Consider the following 12,414-nt stretch of genomic DNA (forward strand, 5'->3'; position numbering starts at 1 on the left):
TGTTATAACAAGGATAATAATTTAAAAGAGAAAGGTATACAATATATTATTAAGTTTATTATTTTAAGTGTATGAAAGCGATGCATCAAAAAATATTATCAAGAAATTGTTCTATTTTTGAAAATTTATTTAGAGAATTTAGACAAATTTATTTTAGAGAAAAAATATTTAATTGCGATCGATAGCGAGGGAATTGATATAAATTTATATCAAATTTATATCAAATTAATATTAATTCTTTCCCTATAAATTTGATATAAATCTCTCGATGACATTTTTTGATACATCACTTTCATGATATTTAAATAATAATATATTGTACTCTTCTCTGTTAAATTATTATCCTTTTTATAACAAATTTTAATAAAAGATCTTTCTCTAATTTTTAAAAATGTGTATAGAGAAAAAAGATTTAATTGTAATCGCGATAGCGAGGGATATACAAATATCTCGATCTCGGAGATAACAAAAGATAAAGAAAAAATAAGAGAGGAAAAGTAAACGCGACGAGATGACGACGAGGCGAAATAGGAAGATGTCTGATCGAGGGTGGCGACTGTTAAGGCAAAGAGATAGCGAAGAGATCTCGAAGCCGTCAGACATGACTCTAGGCAACGGATGTAGAGTGCGGTAGGTAAAGTTCTCACTATGTGGAGGATGGAGAACGAGAGAGCGAAAGAGGAACAGAGCAATAGAAGAGTCAAGAGTATAGATGGTATCCGTAGTCAAGACTTGGAGCAAGCTTAGATAGAACGTAGCCCTTGAAACGGGCTGATAAATAATTGTAGTAGGAATTTCAAGGTGGCCTTCAAGGTATCGTCTTAAACGCTTTTTATTCTCAATTCTTCTTAAAATAAGGCAGATAGGTCGCTTCGTAATGACGTCTTTTAAGAATAGCGGATTTTAAAACGCAAAAGGCTTGATCAAACAAGTGCTCGTTCATGAAATTGGAAATGATTTAAGACCATCTTTAAAAGTGAGACGACCTTCATGAATTATATTGTTGAGCTCGTTTTTAAAAGAGAGAGATTATGTATGAATATGTATGAATATGTTATGAATACGACTAAAGAGGCGGTCAAGTCTTTATCAAGGTGAAAACATGCACGTAGAACATGTATATTCAAAAGAGTTAAGTATGATGAATTGAAACAATTTACAGAAAGAAGAAGATATCTTCATAGACAGCTTCATAGCTAGCCTTTTATGAGCAAATCATTTAAAATTCTCATTTTTTTAACTTAGAGAATACATTTTATTATTAATTAAAAGAAAATATATTGAAATCTCTCCAAAAATATTAGTTCAACTTAATAAATCAATTTCCGTGGAAAACATCGTATCATGTCACATATTCTTCTTCCGTATCCTGTTTAAATAACAGGAGATGAACGAATTAAATTGAACTGGAGCAAACATCGATCGGAAAAGACAAGGACGACTCGAAAGAGACGGTGATCGTTTCAGAAAGAAAGAGAAGGTCAGAAGATTTGTAACCGGGAAGAGGGATGGAGGTGAATGCGAACGAGGAGAAGATCATCGGGAAGAATATTGAACGAGGATAGTCGTATCTCGAGGCAGAGAGAAGATGCGACGAGGATAGACAATATACAAGTATCAGAGATTGAGAAAGAAAGAGAATGAACGAGAGTGGTGTGTACATTCGGTGGAGAGGGAAAGAAACCGAAAGAGAGACCAGAGACCACGAGATGGACGGACAGGGAAAGCAAGGGGCAGGGAGAGACGGGCAGAGAGCACGAGCCGGGAACCACGACGACGTGTTCGAGTAAGAACGTAGGAGAAGGAACGAGAGTCCGGCGTGTCGCTCGCGCTTGCATTGCTTTTCGAAGCTCGCGCGCGATCAGTCGCTCGTGCGTGCGAACGTGCGTGGTGACAGCTCAACGTGGAAAAAAAGAGAGAGAATCTCTTTTCGCGTGTATTTTTTCCCCTTTTTTTGACCAATGTTTTATCTCGCGATCGGGATAGCTTCTTATCGTGCGCGCGAGAAAACGACCGACTTCGCGGAAAAACGCGAGTGCATCTCGTTTTCTAGTATTATCGATCGATCCCGCGGCTTCTTATTTCATCCGGAATTATCACGCTACATCCGTTGAGCTCTGTCTGTGAGAGAGATTTCGAACGCGGAGAAGAGACTGTGGGGAAAGGCGGAAGAGGCAGAGCGGAAAGTCTCTACGGGCGAAAGGATCAGGAAGAGGTCAACCGGGGAGAAAGGTAAACTGTGTGCACTGCATTGTCGGATTTCCTTTCGCAAATACATTTCGCGTTGTAGTTCCTTTCTATTGTAACTTCCGGACGAATGCAGTGTGAATAATAGATGCAAGCTGTGTCCGCTTTGACATCAATTTGTATGAGATGAAATCTATATATATATCCGTATATCTGTCCGGTAATCAGATTAGAGAATTGAGAGATATTTTGAAATATATAGTCTCTCTCTGTAAACGAAAATATCTGATGGGAAACAAAACTATCAAAGGACCGAAAATGTTACTTCAAAAATATATGTGAACATATTTGAACATATTTTAATAAAAAAGAATACGTATGTGTACACAGATGTTAAAGAAAAATATGATTAGAACGCAATTTAAATAGATATATCTTCCGGCAGCTAATTCAGTTATTTAAGCGGCGACACTGATTGACATTAAAAATATTATAACAGAATTATCAATATTTCTTTTCAATAATATATCGATTTTTATGAATGAAAATATTATATAAAGTTTCATTGTTCTTGCATTTGCAGAAAGTATTTTTTTTTATTACAGAATAAAAGTTTTCGAAATATCTTGGAATTTAGAAAAAAAAAAATCTATTAATTTTGTTCAAAATTTAATGAACGGGAGATACAATATAAATAAGACAAATTATAAGATCGGACAGGTTTGAATGATTGGTGGAGGTAAAACGCGGCACCCGACCAGGTTGAATAAATAGAACTTATGAATGTGTGTGGCCAACCGAGTCGAACTTATAAATGTCGATCTATAAAAGATTGAACCGAAACCCCCGTACGAAATAGTACTATGAATCCATATAGTAAATATAGAACTTATAACGATCCTTCAATTTGCTATATGAAAACAGATATTTGAAAAATATTTTTAGTGCGAAAGATATTGAAATAAATTTATAATGCGACAAATATATATACTCACATTTGTGAAATTAATTTTTGATCAGGAAAAATAGCTTCGGAAATGTTAAATGCATTTATCTAATTTTAATTTGCGCGGGCGTGTATGTGTGTAAATATATGTCGAAAAGAACGTAATGTGAGAAAAATATATTTCAGGCGGCATGGAACGATGTTCTTCCAAAATAAAATCCTCGTCGTTTAATTTAAGATTAACTCCGAGATTCTCTCCGCCGTATCTCTACGCGAGATTCATAAATAATGACGTCATCTGCAATTACAAATTGCAACACATATACCATCTTACCATCGTACGAGTGATGATTGATACAACTTCTTGTAAACGCTCCCTTATGGCTCTCGCGATGCTAATTAATATCACGAGGATTATTTTCTAGCAATTATGATATTGTTGGAAAACATTTAAATATCCATTAGTCAGTGTAAAATGATGAAAAACATTAAGGAAGACACGTGCGTGATGCATGATTGTAAATTTTCCTCTCGCGTGAAATAACAACCTCTTTGGACATTGACGAATGATCATCAATGATTATCAAAGATATTATGTAAATCTTTCGTCTTCATGAATTAAAATCATCATGCATGTAATAATCAGAGTCGCGCGTTCAGAATCGCACAAATTGCGGCGTCTTACACTCCATATGTAAATTACTCCGCTAGCCTGTGATAAGCTGAAATTGAATTGTGCTGTTGATGACGCTGTCAATTCGCGCCTAAGTTTAGTCCACTTCTGGGAAAGCAATTTCAATAAACGGGACGTAGGAAAATATGAGAGTGCACACACGTTCTCTCGAGAGAGCACACCGCCTCTACGAGAGCAAGCCCTACTTCTAAAGTACATATGTACCTCTCCGCTCACACAACGAGTTAACGATCGATTTTCTCACGTGAGTCGTAGGTGACTTTTTTCTCGGCAACCGACGGTTCTAGCCGGCAGCATCCAAAATAACGTGTCGAGCATTTCGTGTCGCACCAAGTGCAATAAAAGAGAATTGTTTAACTGCCGAGAGAACGAAACAGGCACGCGAACACGTTTTATCTGAAAAAAATGTCTCTTTGGAGACAATTTTAATTTCATGAATCTCAGAGATATTTACGTATATATATTTTTTTTTCAATTGTCAAATCAAAAAATATATTTATATATCTCATAGTTATAAAATAACATTATTCTTCACGCCAATTTTTCTTTATTAAACTTTAATAAAAAATATACCATTTCTTTTCACATGCGACTGAATTATTTTCGAGACAATTTTCTTGGCTAGCAGCAACGCGATGAGATGAATTCTCCGAGATGCTCGGCACGACACACTGACATATCGACCTTCGCATATTTCGTGCAATAAGGCAATAAGTGCATCGTGCGTAAATACTACTCCGGAGGTTCTTCGATCGCGCGATGGAGAGGAGAGCGTACTCTCTCCTATATATACCGGATTAAATAATTGCCGTATTCCATTCGCGGGATCGCGTCGAATCACGAGCGTCGATTTTCGCGACCGCGGCTCATTGTGACTTGGCTATTACACGAAGAGGATATAATTCATTTCGGCCGCGTTATAGCCAGCCATAATCAGGCGCGCGCCATATCTCGTCGTGTATAATATCACGTTTATTACGCGTTACTCCGATATAAATTGGCCCGCGTGGCGCCAACCAGCCGACCATTACTGTACGTGCCGCATATTCGGCATGTTTCGTATCCCAGGTATACTGTAGATACCCCTTTGCGCGTTTCATTCTCTTTCAAGGGAATCTTAGGAGGACAGGAGACGATCGATCAGTCTCGTGATCCGATTAGATTAGAAAGCCGCGAGTATTTATAACGCTTCGCGATTATGCAGGCATGTATATATACGAGAACACGCGAGGAATGCACTTCGGCATCATTTCCAGAAGTGCAGTCGTCGAAATCCGCGAATACTGAATGCGAAATGTATCTCAAAGGTAAAATTCACCTTGTCGACGCGGTATAATTTATACACAGAGAGAAATTTTCTCTTGGAACTTACCCTGAAAATCATGATAATCGTGGGACAATATGGAAAGAATCTTATGAGAATTTCTCTGATTCATATTTATCACAATAAAAACAATAATATCTATTACAATAACATATAAAATATGTTTGATTAATTTTACTATGCAGTTTAGATATTATTATTTTTATTGTGATAAATATTAATCAGAGAAATTCTCATAAAATTCTTTCCATACCATATTGCCCCACGATTACCATGATTTTTAGGGTAAATTCTAAAAGAAAATTCTCCCAGTGTATTATCAAGTTTTTTTTCAACGACTCGACTTATCGATTTTCAATAGCCTTTGATATTTATATTCATGTCTCTTGATATCTCGCAGACTTTTATTATTTTATTTCTAATATTTTATGCTACGTGGGAAAAACATTTATTCGCTCACGTTAGAGTTTTTTAATTTTATTAAAAGTTTTTATATTATATATTCATACATGTTTTCATTTCCATTTTATTTCATTCATTTCTGAAGTCGATAAGATCTCATCGAATGATTTTCTATGCAGTCTATTTATATGCTACTTTTTTCTTATCTATTGAATTCGCTGTGTAAGCGAAATGTCTTCCTGTCACAATAGAGCTCTTTCTTCAATGCAAACTCGCGTATGAGCGTCGTCTGACAAATCACGCTTGTCGGAAGCTGGCTTACATCCAATATCTGGCAATAGATGCAGCTTGAGATTGAGACGCAACATCTCTTGCGTTGAAACGCAATAGAAATAGCCTTAATTTAATATCCATATGGAATTTCAACGACGGTCGCCTTATCAGCGCAATTAATCACGCGCTAATCAGCAAGTCACGATTGTGTCGAGCGACATTGTGTATAGACTAATTATTTATCGGTGTTGAATCGCGAGTTCCTTATCGCGCGCGATAATTTTCATCGTTCCATTCACAACAGTTGCGTTTCGAAATTATAGATTGCAATTTCGCCGAACGAGCCGATATCCCAGCGAGATAAAAGCGCCGATCATTATTGCCGGAGATATTGATCGTACGGCGAAGAATCCTACGCGTAATAAAACAACCATAACCATGGTTTGCGTCTATAACGATCAGTCGACATGTCCGGGTATAGAATTAATGTGCTCTTCTCTATATATAATAAAGTGAGAATAAACGGTATCGCGTCTTTTTACCCGGAAACATCGCGGAGTATCGTAGTTCCCACAACAATTAACCGCAGTTCAAGAACTTTCGCACGTTATGCGTCCGCTAATAAGTAGACAGAGGAGTCAGTATAACAAAGAAAATCGTCGAAATCGAAGGTCAAAAGCAAGTGCGTTGAAACTAGCGAGGAGCTGAACACTTGAAGCCATCTAAAAATTACGTAACATTGACATTCTGCACTGACGCGTACTAACATGTAATAATAGCGATAACAGTAATTAATCGACGAAAATGTGATTATAATATTATTATAACGTTATGAAGTAATTAAATTTATTTTGCAATAGTTTTCACGTGGATGGATGAATAAAAGAAAGTCTTTTTAGATTTATAATAATAAAGTTGTCTCTTCAATCGACGCAAAAATCGAATAGATTATTTTTATTAAGATTTTTTATATTATTTTATATTAGAAGTTACATTTGAAAATAAAATTTTCTAATGATGGCGTATTAAGATACGGTAAACACTCCATTTAATAAGATATCACAGATGTTATAGAATTTATATAGACTGAATGTAAAATATGTGACAATCTATTCAAGCTATCTATTAAACCAAGTAAACAAGTTCTTATTCGCCGTATTCGTGTATCACGACTTATACGACTTCCTATTCGAACACATATTGATAAATATACGAAGTGGGAAAAAGGCGAATTCCCAATAAACATATACTGCGAAACGATAAAATATGCCGGAATCGCGTGTAGTTCTCGTAAACATGAAATGATCGTAAGGTGAGGAAATCTTGCAAATGATTACTAGATATTAAGTGGCCATTAACAGAGCACCATAAAACTTGGAGCTCGCGTTGAATTAAACTACCGCGTCGTTCATTAAATCTCAAAGAAAAAGACACAGTAGTGCGTCATGATTAAATAATAAATATACGATATTCGTATATATTTATAATATATATGCCGAACAATTCAGCAATAAATTACGCGCGTTCGTGAATTATTATTGTAGTTTATTGTTAGACGTGTACGTGATTATACGCACGTGTAATTCTTTTACAACCGTGAGTTATGAAGCCACGTCTTGTTGCCTACAGTACCGTTAATATTCCCGAAGGTGCGGACAGTTTCCGTGTGTATGTATAAGATGAATCTTGGCATTCTAGTGCGTTCAATGCGCACGCGCGGTCGCTAAAAATATTAATAAATATCCGCCAGGCATATCTCGCTCTCGAGCATTATCGAAGATCTACTATTGGAGTAATAGGACAAGATTCTCTTGTAATGGAGTTCCTCATTAAATAGTTAACGGGTCTGATGCAACTAAACACATACACCCCGCGCGCAGCTGAATCTAATAAATTCTATTCCGTCTATAAGTACGATACAATCTCGTTACAACTTTGTGTGCGACTACAAATTGAGTTTGTGTATTCAAATGCACTCAACTGTTGCGGGTATCGGTCCGGAATTAACTTAATCCTTGTGGAACTCGGTAACGACAATGTGCACCAGACACGTTCCGTTAGGAATTAAGGCTATCCGTATATTTCTGGCTACAGGCTATCGGCTAACAATAGACATCTCATAATATTTTCGAACTCAATTCCTAGTTCGTACATCATGCATTTTTACATACTGCCAATCAAGTTAAAAAATTGTTTTTAAATCCTCTGGAATCATGTTGTATAATTTAATTAATTAAAAATATATATTTTTTAAAAATATATTTCGGAGATAAAAAGTTATTGATTAACAACAATATAATCTGGAAAGTTTTAATTTAGACTTTGAAAATTTCGTAATACATGTTATAATTCACTTAATCAAGCATATATGCTTTTCTATAAATTTTGGAAAGAATTATTTTTAGAATCATTTATGAATTAAATTCTATTCCAAGTCTGAGCAACTTCTCTCTGTAATACCATGATATATATTCTACACATACCACACCATGATGTGCGCAGTACGTAGTACGTGTCGCGAAAATTCATGGAACACCCCGAGGACACATCGTAATTCGCTTCATAGTGGCCTTGCCTAAAAGTCGCTGTGGCTTACGAAACAGCACGTGGCATCATGCGGGGTGTGGCCTCTCTTCGTGTTTTCTCTCGTTATATCATCGCGAATATACACTGGCCGGTCCAGTTATGCACTTTCCGTGTTGGTTGACGTTCTTAAATCTTGCTCTTCTGCATCATGCGCGATTTCCCTTTTACATGCGAGCGCGAGAAATCATCTTTCCGTGAATTACGTGTTATCTCACGGTGGAATTTAATTGCCATTCCCGCTTATTACTTGGCTGCCTCGCCGGAAGGCAAAGATTGATCGTATTACGTGGCGCCGATGTCGCAGCCTCCTCATTTATCGATGCTTATTAAATGAAAAGTTTTATCAAATTGATATAGAGAATCGGGGAGGGTATATAAGCATAATTACTATATAATAATAATTATAGATGATTTGCTGTAGAAGTTGAAAGCGTATCAAAGAGACCGATTTCACAAAAACAGCGCTTATTAAACCTCTCTCTTTTAAATACGCGTACTTGCAATGACATTAACTTATCTTGTTCCGAATGAAAAAAAAAAACGTCGCTCTCTTAATGACATATTTGCGTCAAATACATCTGGTTAGTGATTGCGCATTTTGTTTTTATAGTTACTTGAATATATATGTATTCAAGGCCTAAAATTGGACGTAGCAATCTATTAAATAATGCACTATGTAAGGCAAATAATTATTTGTATTAAGATCTTTTATTAGCCGTGACATAATCAAACTATATCATGAATCTTCTATCAAGACAAATTGCACAATTTGCATAGTTTCCGAATTCACGCGTTTAATCTTAAATGTGTGCTAAAATTATGAAGATACATCTGTTTTAAATTAGAATAGAAAACTTTGTGATGCTGTTAATTATATCCGAAATCTATGATTATCTCAACTGTCCGATTCGCGTAAAGATACACAGTGCCTCGCTTCTAAGGGGTCGGCTTCGTCCAAACTAGGCGCGAGACACTACCGTGTCTCTTGATCGTTCCTTGTAACATTATTTTATTACAGAAATTACATGATACGATTACACTCTTAAAAAATTGAAATTTTAGAGATGGATTAAATTATTTAAAATCACATTATTTCCTAAAAAAAAAAGAAAAAATAATTTTTCTGATCCAATGTACGCTTTTAAGAGAGATAGAGAAAATTTACGATCGCACGCGTACACTATCTCGTTATGTACACGGAACGAACCAGTATTCCGTATGATAATTTCGAATAGGCGGAAGACATCCTCTCTCTCTCCTTTCTTGCGATTTTAGGGCGTCTTTTTGCGACGCGTGTCAAATGATACCGCGCGTCGGCGGTTCTTGAAAGCAACGACGTCTGCCGCGTTCTTTCGTGACCTAACTAATGTGTAGCTTTACTACGCATGACTCAGCGTCCAACAATCTCATTCACCGAAGAACGAGAATCGCGATAAGCGCGCATAAAACACTTTCGCAACGTCGCTTCGGAGAAGATGGAAATTTCTAGGATGGGAAAACATTTTAACTAATTGGAGCCATTCGTTAATCGCGCGATATCTCGTTACTCCCTTTCCTCCTCGCTGATGATATGAAGACTTTTACTGTGTGTAATAGAAAGCACGTGATACAATTATTATTAAGTATGCAGAGAATCGAGAAAGTCGAGACTCTATATAATTGATTGTTGATAGAGTTTAAGAGCGAAAATTGAGAATATTGGAAGTTGAAAATTTAAGATCCTTGCAGTTTAAAACTTTAAAATTTGAAAGCTAGGTACTTAAAGTTAAGAGAGCTAACGTCTGAGAAAAGAGCGCATTCGACAGATAAAAGTATTCCGAGCTGCATCGAGCTAAAAGCTGAAATTCGAGAATATATACGGATGCGAGCTCCTGCTCGAAATTGTTGTGTGTTTAGGTTTCCTCGGTGAAATCAGTCACGCAAATAGTACATGTGCGTCAATGGTGTTTTGGATTGCTTTCCATCGCCCACACTCGTTCTCGTACTTAGAAACGGTCGCAACATAGAATGCATGGCTTGCGAGAATGATCTCATCTGCTGTTGCCGCGGATTTATGGAGTCTCAGTGGGTGGCTGATAGCTCTATTTCGAAAAAAAAAAAGAAACGTTCGATGAAACTTATCCCGATACGTCGTTCAGGATATCAATATCAATTATACGACAGTCGTCATCGGTCATTGAATCTCGTCGTTCGCTTCGTTGTCAGTCATAGTTCGCGCTATTTCCGCGAAGCGAGTCCGTAAAATTATATTAGAAATGATGCACGATGCCGATTCGCGCGATTTATGAATTGCCAATGTGTGGGATCTTATCTATCGTCGGTTTTTGAAGCGGCCATTGATCAACCCGCGGTGACGTTGTGATTTATGCCTCATCACGGCTTTAGCACCATTTGAATGAAGAAGAAACCATCTGGGAGTCCTTCGCACAGTTACTGCATATCGCTCTTTGGCCCTAACCGACATACTAAAAGGGGACGTTTATTTTCAACAAATGCTTATTCAATCCAGCTGATTTACCTCTTCAATTAAATTTTTTAATAATTGTCAATATTTACAACGATTACAATAATTAAATTTAACTTGTTGTCTTGTATATTGTCGAAAGAATTAAAACAATATTTTAAATAACACATTATTTACGTTAAAAAATGATACTGTCGGCTCGATGGCTTTGATCTTAACCAAATTCCTAAAATATAGAACATACATAAAATGAGAGAGGAGTTGTTAATTATCTGCCATTACATTCCACGAGACACTAGTAGGACAGATGACCGCTCTATTTTCCCTTCTTGACGATATAAATAGATTCTTCGATACTCTCTTCGTGACTCGAGACTTTGGCTGTTGTGTTTCGAGTAGCGTCTTATTTTTATTTTTCTCGGTGCCAGTGAAAAATATCTAGCCGTCTATTCTAGTGCTGTCAACCACTCCATATATTTCAGCGCGTATTTCACGATGTTCAAATATCACTGAGAACTTCTCGCGTGTCAACGCTATGATATCGTGATACCAAATTTCTCGATGGCAGGATTTACGTTACATTTACGTAAATTGTTCAGTGCGTGGAAATAAAATATCAAAATACGTTTCATGATGCTTTCTATCGAGATTGACATAAATATCGGATTGACACAAAGTATCGATTTTATTTGACGAAAACTGCGAAATTCTCGATTTAAATCATTTTTAAATAGTATTTTTTCATATTTTGTTAAATTTTAAAATTCTAATAAATCCTTTGAAACACTAATTTTGAAGCTAAAGTTATTAGAATAATTTAAAAAACATTGATAATATTTCAGTTTTGCACATACGATTAGCATCTCTTTCGGCGCACAAATTTTATATACCGACTTTGTGTTGTCTTATCAAATCGCGACACGCTCTAGATTTACTTCACAAGAATGCCGACATTCTCGGAACGAGAGGAGGATGGCGAATTCCTCTGAACGCCCGATGCAGTTGTTGCAGCGGCTGACTCCTTGGTGGCTGACCACAATTTAAGTGTCGAGAAAGAATAAGCTCGCACACAGGTTGCGGTCGCGTGACCTCGCAAGGGGGAAAATTAAAATTTCACGAGTTTCATGTAATTTGTTGACGCGGACGCGTTTAATTGTTTCCCCGCTAACGAATGCGCATAAATGCAATGGAAGTGATTAACGTCCCGGAAACGATGATGCTCTTCGCGTATTATTCCTTGTGTAACACGCGCAACTTGCTCGCGCAAAGTACTCAAGCACTGTTCTAATTAACAATTAGGACAGATAGTAGCAATCGATTGCAGTTTGATTACTCTATTGTTTCTCTATCTGATCTTATTCTGAAGGTTCATCTATAGAATAAAATAGCTTGAAATAAAGTTTCATAAATCGCGATTTCTCTTTATAATGATGCATAAATACTTGGAAAAAATTTTGGAAAAATTCTAATATATTTCCGCGCTATATAAATGATATATTTATGAACGTAAAATTAAGGAGAACATATTTCAGCTGTAA

The 12,414-nt window shown here is 36.5% G+C and overlaps 2 protein-coding genes across 4 annotated transcripts in view; one reads left to right on the forward strand and one right to left on the reverse strand.

The window, feature by feature from the left end:
- Positions 1-12,414, reverse strand: part of Syn (synapsin) — a 48,620-nt gene that overhangs the window by 11,713 nt on the left and 24,493 nt on the right. The gene's annotated exons all lie outside the window — the stretch shown is intronic.
- Positions 1,398-12,414, forward strand: part of LOC145934898 (uncharacterized) — a 91,781-nt gene continuing 80,764 nt past the window's right edge. Inside the window, exon 1 of the mRNA XM_083035772.1 lies at positions 1,398-2,232. The gene's annotated coding sequence lies outside the window, so the exon portion shown is untranslated. The remainder of the gene's footprint in view (positions 2,233-12,414) is intronic.

Source organism: Prenolepis imparis, unplaced genomic scaffold (assembly GCF_030444845.1).
Source record: "Prenolepis imparis isolate NDT839.2.m4 unplaced genomic scaffold, iyPreImpa1.0 SCAF_4, whole genome shotgun sequence".
Lineage (NCBI taxonomy): Eukaryota > Metazoa > Arthropoda > Insecta > Hymenoptera > Formicidae > Prenolepis > Prenolepis imparis.